Genomic DNA, 12,626 nt, shown 5'->3' with positions numbered 1-12,626 from the left:
GAGGGTCGGGGTCTCTGCCTTCCTACCCGCAGCCCCACCCCAGCCCTTCTCTGGTCTGCCTCTCCCCCCTCCCACCCCGTCCTGGCTTGGCCCCACGGATGGCTGCTCCTGATCCCCGCTTCCTCCCGCTGTCTCCGCAGCTCAGCCCGCAGATTGACAGGGCCCATAAATCACCCTGGCAAGGCCGGCCTCAGAGGAGCGAGGGGCAGACTGCTGATGCAGGGCCAGCCGCGGGAGCCGGGGTTCTTGGATTGGCGTGGACCCCTGGGACCCAGAGCCCGTGGCTCCTCTCCCTTCCCAGTTCAACGAAGCATCTTGGGTACGTTGCCTGTGTCGGAAGCTCCTGAGCCGGCCTTGCCCAGCTCCATGGAAGGCGGGGACCAGAAGAAACAGGTCTTTCTAGTAGGAAAGCAAGGGGGTTTAGGTTAGACGGGAAGAAGAACTTCCAGGAACACCATTGGAAAGGGAGACTTGGGGAATGGTGAGATCCCTTGGCAAGGAGTTTATAAAGTTGGGAGAGATCCTGATGGTGTTATGCCCAGAATTCAAGATCCCCAAGAAACCACGCCAGGGAGCCAGTCCGATGCAAAAGCAGAGGGTCTCTTATACAAGCTCGCTTGGTCCCCCCCTTGCCTCCATTACTGGATGCAAGAGAGAGCCCCGAATCCCCAGAGAACAAAGAATTTATAGGGCTTGGGGTCGGGGGTTCAGGCAGGGTGCAGCTAGGGTCTGGTTACACAAAGACAGGGGGGTGGCCAGCATACTTTTGGCCTTGGGCTAGTTTCCCCCGCTTTCCCATTGGCCGAGATAAGGGCAGGCTGAGTAACTGATACACCCTGCGGCTTTTTCTTGGAAGAGGGGTTAAGGACACAGCCATCAGTCCCGCTCTGTCCTTTCAATGGTACAGACACAGTGTGCCCGGAGAGAGGGGATGACCAAATGATTCCCTCAACACAGACGCCTTTGCTTTGTTTGCGGGGACACTGGGGTCAGAAGACCTCGATTTCAGGCCCTGGGAGGCCATGGAGCCAAGAAGCTACCAGTGGGGGCGTGGGACACACGCAGCCTGGCATCAGACCCTGGCTCCCTTTCTGACCCACTGTGTGCTCTTGAACAAGACTCAGCCTGGCTGGTCTTCACCTGTGTCAGGGGCTGTCCTGCCTCACAGAGCTGCTGCCAGGCTGAAGGGACAGTGCGTGGGACGGGCTCTGCACACGGCTTGGCACCGAGCACCCTCCAGAGAGCACAGGCATTGTTACTGGGCAAGTCACTCAACACGTCTGAGCCCCGGCTTCCTCATCCATAAAATCGGATGCCCAGCCGCCATTCACCCATTCGGCACACATCCCGTGGGTCCCTGCTTTGGGCCAGGCCCTGTTCTAGGTTCTGGAGATAAAGGAATTCACACAGCAGACAGCACTCTTAACCGCATGGAGCTAGGGATCGGGGAAGCGGGGGTGACAGACAAGAGACAAAGAGACAAATATACGTCCTATGAGAAAATGAGACAAAGTAAGAGTAATAGAGAGTGATGGGGTAGGAGAGGCTATTTTATATAAGGTGGTGGGTCAGGGCCGGCCACTCTGATAGGCTAACATCTGAAACAAAGACCTGCAGGAAGTGGGAGAATGAGCCACAAAGATATCTGGGGTTGGGGTAGGGGTGGGGGTGCGGGGGCGGGGGACGACAACACAGGCACAGGAATAGTAAGTGCAAAGGTCCTGGGGCAGGAGTGTGTTTGTTGAGTTTGAGGAACAGCAAGGAGGTGAGTGTGGTAGGACTGGAGCGGAGGAGGGGCGAGTAGTAGGAGAGGCCATTGAGGAGGACACATAGCCAGCTGTAAGCACTTTATCTGTTGCCCCGAGGAAATGAGGTGCTCTTGCAGAGTTCTGGTGGTGGGGTTCCCCTGCACCAGGAGGCCCTGGGCTCTAACATCCTGGGGGAACTGAACTTCCTGCTGCTCCCCTCAGTGCAGGACCCAGAGAGCAGCAAGTCTGAGGCTCTATCCCCTGCTTACCATGGTCTGTAGAATGTATGGCTTTAAAAATATATATATATATATATATATATATATATATATATATATATTTGATTTTTTACAGAAAGGAAGGGAGAGGGATAGAGAGTCAAAAACATCGATGAGAGAGAAACATCGATCAGCTGCCTCCTGCCCACTCCCTACTAGGGATGTGCCTGCAACCAAGGTACATGCCCTTGACCAGAATCAAACCTGGGACCTTCGGTCCGCAGGCCGACGCTCTAGCCACTGAGCCAAACCGGTTTGGGCGAATGTATGGCTTTTTAAATAATAATTTCCCAAACCCAAATCCTCTGTCACCATAAGAGGAGGGAGGACTCGAATGCATTCAACCTTGTCCCAACTGACAGCTTCCTCTTCGATTTGTAAATGTGGCTCCGGAAGGCCCTGTGCTCGCTGGGGGTCATACAGGCCATATGGTGCGGAAGAAAGAGGTTTCTTGGGCCACTGATTTATGCTCAGCTTTGTAAACGCATATCTTTCAAAATTACACGCATGCGCGCACACAGAGAACCTCCAAGCTCAGAGTGACACCGTGACAGGGTCCTTCCCCGAAAGGCCATCCATCGGTAAAAGTGTCAGACAATCAGGAAAAGTGAACAAATGGCCCGAGCTCCACCGTCTCCCAGGCTGCAGCCGCGGCAGACATCCCTAATCCATCACAGGGCGCCTTCCCGCTGAGCTCAGAGCCGCCTCAGAATTCTGGAAAGCCCGCACGGGCTTGGTTCACAAAAGGAAACATTTGCCAGAAGCAGAGGCAGGCTGTCTGTCCTGGGCGGTGGGGGGCAGCACGGGGCCCCATTTCTTGAACATGTGGCAGCTTTCTCTGCCTGGTTTATACACTGACTGCAATTCTAGTCCGAGAGACAGAATTAGGGCAGCCATGAGACAGAGGTGCTGTCCTGAGAGCTGGCTTTCCAGCCACTGGTGCCCTGGCCTCCCCGCAGGTGTCGGAGTGACTGGGGCTGTTTTAATTTCTCACAGGATTTGTTCCAGCTGCCAGACATGGATCAGGCTTGAGACTGGTGGACCCAGACGCGGGCATCTGCTGTGTAATGAGCTGGAGATGGAAGTGGCTGCTGAAAGCTAGTCCCTGGCCTGGCTCAGGTGCGTGGATCAGACAGGGAACCAGGAGAGCCGCGTCACCAACCACAGTCCCAGCAGCAGTGAGCGGTGGTGATCGGACAGGGGAACAGGGAGTGAGGGAAATCGTGACCAGCCTTTGGCCAGACCCTGGGCTCTGCTGCAGGCTCCCCAACCCCTAAGGTCTTTTCATAGGGGGTTCATTTTACCATGGGCTCCTGGAGGTCCCGAGGCCTTGTTTCTGGGGCTTGTTGAGAGCAACAAGTCAGGTGGAATAACTGAGTGGAGACAGAAGGTCCTGGTTCAAATCCTCGCCCTCCACTCACTTGTCTCAGTCTCTTCATCTGCAAAATGGGCTTCATATTTTCATGAGAAGGGATGTGACAACCCCAGCCTTTCCCGCCATGTCACATTCTGCAGTGGAGTGTTTGGCAAGTGCTAAACCTGGCGTTTGACCTTTAACTGAGGGTTTCCAGTCTCTCTCTCTCTCTCTCCCTCTCTCTCTCTCTCTCTCTCTCTCAATTGGATCTGAATTCAGGTGGGGAGCTGATAGTGCTCACATCAAGCTCAGGATAGAAAAGGTGGTGGTATCTTATATAATAAAAGGCTAATATGCAAATTGTCCGGGAGTTCGACCAGAGGGCAGGGATGGGCGGCCAACTGCTCATGGCCCCTCCCCCTGGCCGGCCTGGCCCCCGATTGCCCACCCCAATTGGGGTGGGCGGGCCAGACCCCACCCATGCACGAATTCGTGCACTGGGCCTCTAGTATTCTATAGAGATCTATGTCTATATCCCCCATCTCACCTATATATATCTCTATCTCTATCTCTATCTCTATCTCTCTATCTCTATCTCTGTCTCTGTCTCTGTCTCTGTCTCTGTCTCTATCTCCATCTCTATCTCTCTAACTATATCATCTATATCTATCATCTATATCCATATCTAATCTATATCCTCTATCTCTATCTCTATATCTCTATCTCTGTCTCTGTCTCTGTCTCTGTCTCTGTCTCTATCTCTATCTCTATCTCTCTAACTATATCATCTATATCTATCATCTACATCCATATCTAATCTATGTCCTCTGTCACTCTCTCCATCTCTAGCATCCATGCCATCTATACACCTTGGGACTCAGCACAATCAGTGCTCAGCCTCATTTCATTTGATGGTTCCTTCCCTTCTGGGCTCTTCCTCTGGTGCCTTGTGGGGAGGGGTCAGGGAGGGCCTGAGGGCATCCCCCGCCTTCCTGGGAGAAGGGAGCCACTTGTGAGAGCAGAGACAGGCCGTGGCTCCTGGCAGCTCCCGGCTCCTCAGCTGCGACTTGGAAGAGTAACTCACCCTCTGTGCAGCTCCTGCCACCCACAGCAATGGGTGACCGCGGGATGCCAGCAAGCGGGGCCTGGGCTCGGGGCTCTGAGGGTGGGCGGGAGGACACAGTCTCCCAGGAAGGCCGGGAATCAGGGCTAACTCCAGCCACGGTCCCAACCTTCGCCCTTCAGCAGTATCTCCGGAGGACTGTGCGCGGGGCATGCTGCTGGCCGCCGGGCGCCCACTATTACGACACCGTCAAGAATAAAAACCGTGAGAACGCGGTGGGCCCACGGTGCCTCACAGACACCTTTGGGCTACATGCATTTCAGATTCTGAAATGTTTCTAGATTTTCGAAATGTCATTCTTTTAAATATGTTATGGAACATGCCAACACATTCATATTTCTGTAGCAGAATACGTATGGATAGTTCCAGCAAATGAGATAAATAAAGACCATAAGTAGCTCCAAGGTCATTTTAGTTCAAGTTTTACTGCCAAATAAGTTCTCACAAGCTTTTTGGTTTTCATAGCTTTGGGGATGTTGGGGGTGTGGAGAAGGGACAAGGGGCTGTCCGCTTACTGAGCTGCGCGCAGGCACTGGGCCAGGCGCTTTTACTGGATTCATATATTAAATCCTCCGACAGCCCTGTGAGGTTGGTTCTATTTTTATTATTCCAACTTGACAAGAAGACGTCCAGGCACAGAGAGGTTCAATCACTTGGCTAAGGACACACAGCTGTGAGTGGCAGAGCTTGGACTCTAACGAAGGTCTGCTGGGTGCCAAAGCCCGCTACTGTCACCTAATCTACAATCTAATGTGTGTGGTGGGGGAGGGGGACATGAGCAAAGAGATCATTACAACACGATGAAATAAGATCCGGAACAGGGCGTCCAGGTCCTCACCCAGCGCAGGGGGCTGGAGAAGATGACCCGGAGGAGGTGGCACGCAGCTCAGTAAGCGGACAGCCCCTCATCCCTTCTCCACAACCCCAGCATCTACTGGGGGGCGACCAGGCACTAGCCAGGCATTGGTGGGGAAGGGAAAAGAATTTCAAGCAAAGGAAACAGCATAAGTAGCCGAGGATGCAAAGTCCTTGGGGAGAGAGGGAATGAAAAGGCAGAGACAGAAAGGAGCGGTAGCCTGGAAAGCGAAGCAGGAGCCCGAGAGGCAAGGAAGGGAGCCTCCCAGAGCCCGGGGATGACGCTGTTTCCATCTGGCTCATCCTCCCCTGCACCCCGCCCCCGCCCCGCCCCCCCGGAATCCCATGATGGGAGGGGGTCAGCTTCCCATGCTCTGGACCAGGCAGAGCGGAAACTCAGGAACAGGACCACTTCTCCCACGCACAGTCCCGGGTCTACAGCACTAGCCCCTCCAAGGACCAGGTGGGCCGTGGGTTCAGCAGGCACGCCTGGGCGAAGCAGGGGTGAGGAGTGGATCAGACCTTGGCATGTCAGGACTCCCTCATGGCCAGGGCCATCTCCTCTCTCCCCAACCAGCTGGGCGCTTGGCTCCAGCCATGACCAGGCGGGCCACCCCCCTGGGTGCTGAGGATGCACAGGCTGCCTCTCTGTCCCGGAGACGAGGCCCCACCTGACAGATGAAATCTACATTATGATGATTTGTATTTGGGGCCTGTGTGCGCGCGAGCACATCTGGGGCCGGGCGGCAGCCGAAATCCCCACAAACGTGGCTCATGCATATTCTGTGGCGGTGCCCGCCGCACTTTGCAGTCATCGATTATTTATACGTGAAATAACGAAAGCACCATAAATAATGAAAGGGCCTGGGTCCCAGCTGCGTCTCCCGCTTCCCTCCGCAGGGCCCAGGGGAGGAGATGGGCTGTGCACGGCCTTGGCATTCACAGAGTCCCTTCTCACACGAATCCGAGTCCTTCCTAGGAAGGAGGCGCATGTGGCACAGGAATGTGTGTGTGGCGTGTGTGTGGTGTGCGTGTGTGTGTGTGTGTGTGTGTGGTGTATGTGGTATACGTGGTGTGTATGTGTGGTGTGTGTGGCATGTGTGTGGTGTGTGTGTGTGGTGTGTGTGTGGCGCGCGTGTGTGGTGTATGTGGTATACGTGGTGTGTATGTGTGGCGTGTGTGGTGTGTGTGTAGTGTGTGTGTATGGTGTGTGTGTGTGGTGTGTGTGTTTATGTGTGGTGTGTGTGGTGTGTGTGTGGTGTGTGTGTGTGTTGTGTGTGTTTATGTGTGGTGTGTGTGGTGCGTGTGTGGTGTGTGTGTGGCGTGTGTGTGTTTATGTGTGGTGTATGTGTGGTGTGTGTGTGTGGTGTGTGTGGTGTGTGTGTGGCGTGTGTGTAGTGTGTGTGTGGCATGTGTGTGTTTGTGTGGTGTGTGTGTGTGCTATGTGTGTGTGTGTGTGGTGTGTGTGGTGTGTGTGTGGCGTGTGTGGTGTGTGTGTGGTGTGTGTGTGTATGTGTGGTGTGTGTGTGGCATGTGTGTGTGTGGTGTGTGTGGCGTGGTGTGTGTGTTGCATCTGTGTGTGTGGCATGTGTGTGTGTGTGTGTGGCGTGTGTGTGTTTATGTGTGGTGTGTGTGTGGTGTGTGTGTGTGTGGTGTGTGTGTGGTGTATGTGGTATACGTGGTGTGTATGTGTGGCGTGTGTGGCGTGTGTATAGTGTGTGTGTGTGTGTGGCGTGTGTGTGTGTGGTGTGTGTGTTTATGTGTGGTGTGTGTGGTGTGTGTGTTTATGTGTGGTGTGTGGTGTGTGTGTGTGGTGTGTGTGTTTATGTGTGTGTGGTGTGTGTGTTGTGTGGCATGTGTGTGTGTGTGCGCGTGCGCGTGCTCACTTGCACACCCAGGGAGGGGTCTGCACACACAGGCTGGGCGCCTGGGGTTGTCTGCATGCAGGCTCTGCAGGAAGGCTCTGATTGACAGAGAGGAAGCCGCCTATTATATGAAACATGAGCTGCAGAAACCTCAGACATAATCTATTCAATTCAGTCCCAGCCTCACCTCTGGGGCTGCTGGCTTGGAGCAAACCAGCGCCTGGTGCAGGAGGGGACACGTTTTATGAAGTTCTTCCCTGCATTAGTCCTTTAGATCCACCGCAGCTCTTACAGAGACGGGACATCCTCCAGCCCACCTCGGCCCTGCACCCTGCACTCTGCTTCCGAGTCCTTAGAGAGCACGTTTGAGATTCAGGGGGGCTGAGGCCCAGGTGTGCCCAGGTGGGGTGAAGGCCCAGGGGTGAAGTGAAGGCCCACATATACCCAATTCCCCACTGCTCACTGCACATTTAAAAAAATGTATAGATTTTTATTGATTTCAGAGAGGGAGAAAGAGATAGACAATCAATGAGAGAGCATCACTGATCGGCTGCCTCCTGCACGCCCCCTACTGGGGATGGAGCTCACAACCTGGGCATGTGCTCTGACTGGGAATTGAACCGTGACCTCCTGGTTTATAGGTCAAAGCTCAACCACCGAGCCATGCCGGCGGGGCTCACTGCACATTTGGCAATGCTTCTACCACCGAGAGATTTCTATTTTCCAGGCTCCTCACCTTCCTGTCCCCACCCTACAGCCACCTTTGAAAGCAGGTGTCATCGATGTGCCACTTTGTGGAGATGCTTAGGGGCCTTTAATAATTGGCCCAAAGTTGCAGAGCTGGTGGGTGGAGAGCCTGGGCTGCTCAGAGCGCCCCCCCCCTGCCCCCTGCCCCCCCCCCCCCCCCCCCCGCTGCTTGGCAGTAAAGGCCCGTCTCTTGCCTGGTTAGCCCCGGGCCAGGCTCGCACGTCCGCATCCCGAACGGGTGCACAGTTTCTCCTTGGCCGCTGAAAGGGGACGTGTGTGGACTATATGGATGGGACATTTTTAAAAGAAACTCAATCTGGCAGGCGTTCTCATCCTTGGTTGAACAGAATCACTCAGAGAGCTTTAAAATAATTGTTTTAAATTAAATTTTTAATCTTCATGTAATTGTAGATTCACATGCAGTTGGGAGACATAACACAGGGAGGTCCTGAGTACCCTTCCCCAGGTTCTCCCAGTGTTAACGGAATCGGAATTGTACTGCACCATCAAACGGACATGAATGGGATCTACCGCTCTTACTCGGATTTCCTCGGTTTCACATGTACCTATTGGTGCGTGTTTATGCAATTTTATCCCATGGGTGGGTTTTTCGAATCCACCTCCAGTCAAGACAGAGTAGTTCCATTGGCACCAGGATCCTGGGTTACTCCTTTAGTTAATCCTCCCCTGAGGATATTTTTCCATTGATTTTTTTAGAGAGAGTGGAAGGGAGGGACAGAGAGAGAAACATCGATGTGAGAGAGACACATCACTTGGTTGCCTCCTGCACATGCCCCTTTTAGGGCCTGGGATCGAGCCTGCCACTGAGGTACGTGCCCTTGGTTGGAATCGCACCCAGGACCTTTCTTTCTGCCGGCTGATGCTCTATCCACCAAGCCACACCGGCTAGGGCCTGGGCTACCCTTTTATAACCACATCCACCCCGACCCCATCTCTGACCCCTGGCAGCCGCTAATCTGCTCTCTGGCTCTATAATCTTGTCATTCGGAGAACGACACCTCCGTGGGCTCATCCAACGTGGAACCTGTAGGGGACGGCTTTCCATTCAGCACAAGGCCCCGGCTGTTCATCCTCCTCGTCACCAGCCCGTTCCTGTCTGTCGCCCGGCATTGCTCCCTGGTGTGGACGTACACACGCAGTTTGCTCAACCACTCCCCGGGGAAGGATGGGTATCTGGGTGGCTTCCGGTTGGAGGCTATTACAAATAAAGCTGCTATTAGGGGAGATTTTTAAAAAATACAGAACTGATCCCTTCATTGATGCTTCTGGCTCAAACGAGGGTGGGTTTTGGAAAAATGTTTGTGCAGTCACTGACCAGGGCGGGCGTGAATGTATTCCTTCTGGGAATGGATTTGGTTTTCATGGGATCCTCCCCATGCCTCCAAAGAATCTTTTTGTCAAAATAAAGATATGCACACTATGTGTGCAGCCTCAGGGGTCTCTGGGATTCTTTTATCTTCTTCGCACATGAATAGAGTAAGCGATTGGGGTTTGCAGAGAAGGGTCCGGTCTGAATTTTGGAGGAGGTGTGTCCCCACTCTCTCGCTTCGAAGTGTGCCTTTTCCCTCATTCTGGACTCACTCTGGGCCTCAGTCTCCCCATCTGCAAGCTGCGAAGCATGTTTCCCCCTTGTAGCTGAAACAGAGAAGAGCAGTCGTGGCTAGGGAATTCTCGGGTCCCTCCAGCACAAAGACCAGGTTTATCTGAAAGAGGGTGGTGAGCGGCTGGGTGTCAGCCTCCTCTACGTTGGAAAGGCTGGGCATGTCCCGGGAGCAGCCGGCCCCTGCCTGTGTCCCTCCGCGGCCCACGGAGCTGAGACTGCTCAGATGTGAGCTTGTCACTTGCAGCTCAGGCCCCAGCCTCCGTCCTGTGTCTTAGAGAAAAGACAGCTTCAGGCTGCACTAATGAGACCAAATTGCACACCTCCTCTCCCCTCTACGCCTCCCTTCCTCCTACCCTACAACCACGGTCCCTGGCCCGCTTCTCTCACTCCCCTTGGCCCTCCCTGGGAAAGGGAAGCCGGACCCTCTCTCTGCTTCCAGACCAAGGCTGGCATTATTTAATGACAAATCAGTAAACGTGTCAGCAGCTTGCAGCTGAACTGCTAAGAGGAGTGATTCATAACCCCGTGCCCGGCACCGAGTATTTCCTCTCGTCCCCATGGCCCACCCCTCGAGAGAAAGGAGACAAATTACTGCCATTGCTTTTTATGGTGCATGTAATCAGGTGGCAACATGGCGACTCGACTCATCTCAAAGTCATTTACAATGAATTATTCATCTGGCTGAAGAAGTCTCCGGTTGGAGGGGAAATGGCTTCTCTGTGCTCTGGCTTTGGGCTGCATTGTCCAGAGCAGCGGTTCTCAACCTGTGGGTCGCGACCCCTTTGGCGGTCGAACGACCCTTTCACAGGGGTTGCCGAAGATCATCCTGCATATCAGATATTTACATGACGATTCATAACCGTAGCAACATTACAGTTATGAAGTAGCAACGAAAATAATTTTATGGTTGGGTCACCACATGAGGAACTGTATTTAAAGGGCCAGAAGGTTGAGAACCACTGGTCCAGAGCTAGGGAGGGAATCCAGGGCCTGGAAAATCCAGGCTCCCCTCTGGACCTCAGCATCCTGGAGTGAGGGTGTGGGCAGGGGACGGTGTCTGAGCTGCAGGAATGCACTTACCTAATCTGCTTCTGTAGGATCTTGCTGGGGTCTGGAAGTATTTGTCTGTTCTGTTCACATCCCCCCTACTTTCCCTCGCTTCCCTCCCTCTTTCCATTTTTTAAATTTCCTTTTATAAACATTTATTAAGTCTCTACTAATATGTGCCGTATCAGTCAGGATATGGTAGGTTATGGTGCAGTAACAAACATGCCTCTAATTTCAGTGGCATCAGCTCACAAGGCATAGTTATCCCTCAAGTTACTTGTCATCACAGGTCATCCTGAGGTTCTACTCTGTGTCATTTTCACTTTGGGAAGCAGCCACCTTCCTGACTGTGGCCACCACACGTACCTCCTCTTACAGCTTCCACTCGGAAATGACATGTCATTTCATGGGCCAAAGCAAGTCACATGGCCATATCTAACCTCAAGTGGGTAAGAAAGTGTCACTTCACCATGTGCCCTGAAGGGGAGAGGAAAAGAGTGTTTGTGGACACTCCTGATGACTATCTCACAGGCACTGCCAGGCCTGGAAGATGACAATGACACAGTCATAGCCTTTTCTCTTGATGAATTCATGGTCTAGTGCAGTGGTCGGCAAACTGCGGCTCACGAGCCACATGCGGCTCTTTGGCCCCTTGAGTGTGGCTCTTCCACAAAATACCGACTTCTGCACATGGACCACGAAGTTTCAATTGCACTGTACATGAACGCCCGCACGTCGTATTTTGTGGAAGAGCCACACTCAAAGGGCCACACTCAAGTGGCCAAAGAGCCGCATGTGGCTCTCGAGCCGCAGTTCGCCGACCACTGGTCTCGTGCAAGACAGATGCACAGTCAAGGGTGATCTGGGGGCTCAGCACCACCAAAGACGTCTCCCCAGACCTCACAGCAGGCGGAGTGATGGGGACCTCGCATCAAAGTGTCTGACCCCTTACTCTTTGCTTGTGGGCAAGGGAATTCATTTCTCTGAGCCTCAGTTTTTTCTTTCTTCCTTTGAGGGTGATGACGGTGATGCAGTCACACCCTACACACAGGGTGGTTGTGAGAAATGCTTGAGGTAATATCTGCAGAAGCCTTTGGAAGGTGAGGCGCCCGCACCATTTGCTATGAATTCATTTGCACCCTCTTTTTTAGAATAACAACGCCGACTTGTTTGCTGTGGGTACATTCAGTTCCTGAGGGTGGCCCCCACCCTCTGTGCCTCTGAATAGACTCACCCCAGTGGGCTTGGCTTGCTGGGGGCTCTCCAAGGGGGCTGCCCCGGCTCCATGGAGACAGGATACCCCAGAAAACTCTAGTGTGGGCTGGGGGTGGGGGCTGCCCCCTGGCAGGAGGGGCTTCTGGCTGGAGAGCCTCATGAAGATGGTGCGCATGGAGCTCATCTCGTGGGCTCATCTGCTGGCAAGGCCCCCAGGCTCAGCTGCAGCTCCATCTGAGCCCCAGAGCCTGGGCATTCATTTGTTTGTTTAACACGTATTTACCGAGGCCCACATGTGCAAGTATCGTGCTGGGGCTGAGGAAACAGATGAGATGGACCTGCTCTCTGTTCTCGTGGTGCTTGCACTCCAGCAGGCGCACAGATCATTTTTGCGGTGGACACTGTGGGTTGACCAGATGCCCCTGGGAGCCCTGTTACCATTTCTGCATGTGCATCCCTCCCTCTGTGTGCTTTGCTTCTAACAGCCAGCCTGCCTTGCGACAGTCTTCAGAGGTCTGCCCCTGGGCTGCCTGAGCTGGTGTGGCCGTGTGCAGAGAACAGGAAGTACCCCGGAGTTTACGCTTCCCCAGAGGGGGCCATGAGCCAATGACTGACGACTGTTGGAGAATGAAAGCCCGCTCCCTGACCTTGAGTTGGAATGACCTCTGAGATGTAATTTCTGCTCCAGAGCACTCCCATAGATCTTCTCTGTCCTGCTGCCCAGGTCCCCCGTCAGCTCCTTCTGGAACATTCCTTAAACCCCAGCACAC

The 12,626-nt window shown here is 53.7% G+C and overlaps 1 protein-coding gene across 1 annotated transcript in view; it reads left to right on the top strand.

The window, feature by feature from the left end:
* The window catches only part of UBIAD1 (UbiA prenyltransferase domain containing 1), a 54,684-nt gene extending 45,255 nt beyond the window's left edge, over positions 1-9,429 (top strand). The window contains exons 3-4 of the transcript XR_013995823.1: positions 3,023-3,145; positions 8,382-9,429. The gene's annotated coding sequence lies outside the window, so the exon portion shown is untranslated. The remainder of the gene's footprint in view (positions 1-3,022; positions 3,146-8,381) is intronic.
* The last annotated feature ends 3,197 nt before the right edge of the window (positions 9,430-12,626 follow it).

Source organism: Myotis nattereri, assembly GCF_964212035.1.
Source record: "Myotis nattereri genome assembly, chromosome: 3".
Classification (NCBI taxonomy): domain Eukaryota; kingdom Metazoa; phylum Chordata; class Mammalia; order Chiroptera; family Vespertilionidae; genus Myotis; species Myotis nattereri.
The sequence above is the reverse complement of the archived record's forward strand: the minus strand, read 5'-3'. Positions and strand labels throughout refer to the sequence as shown.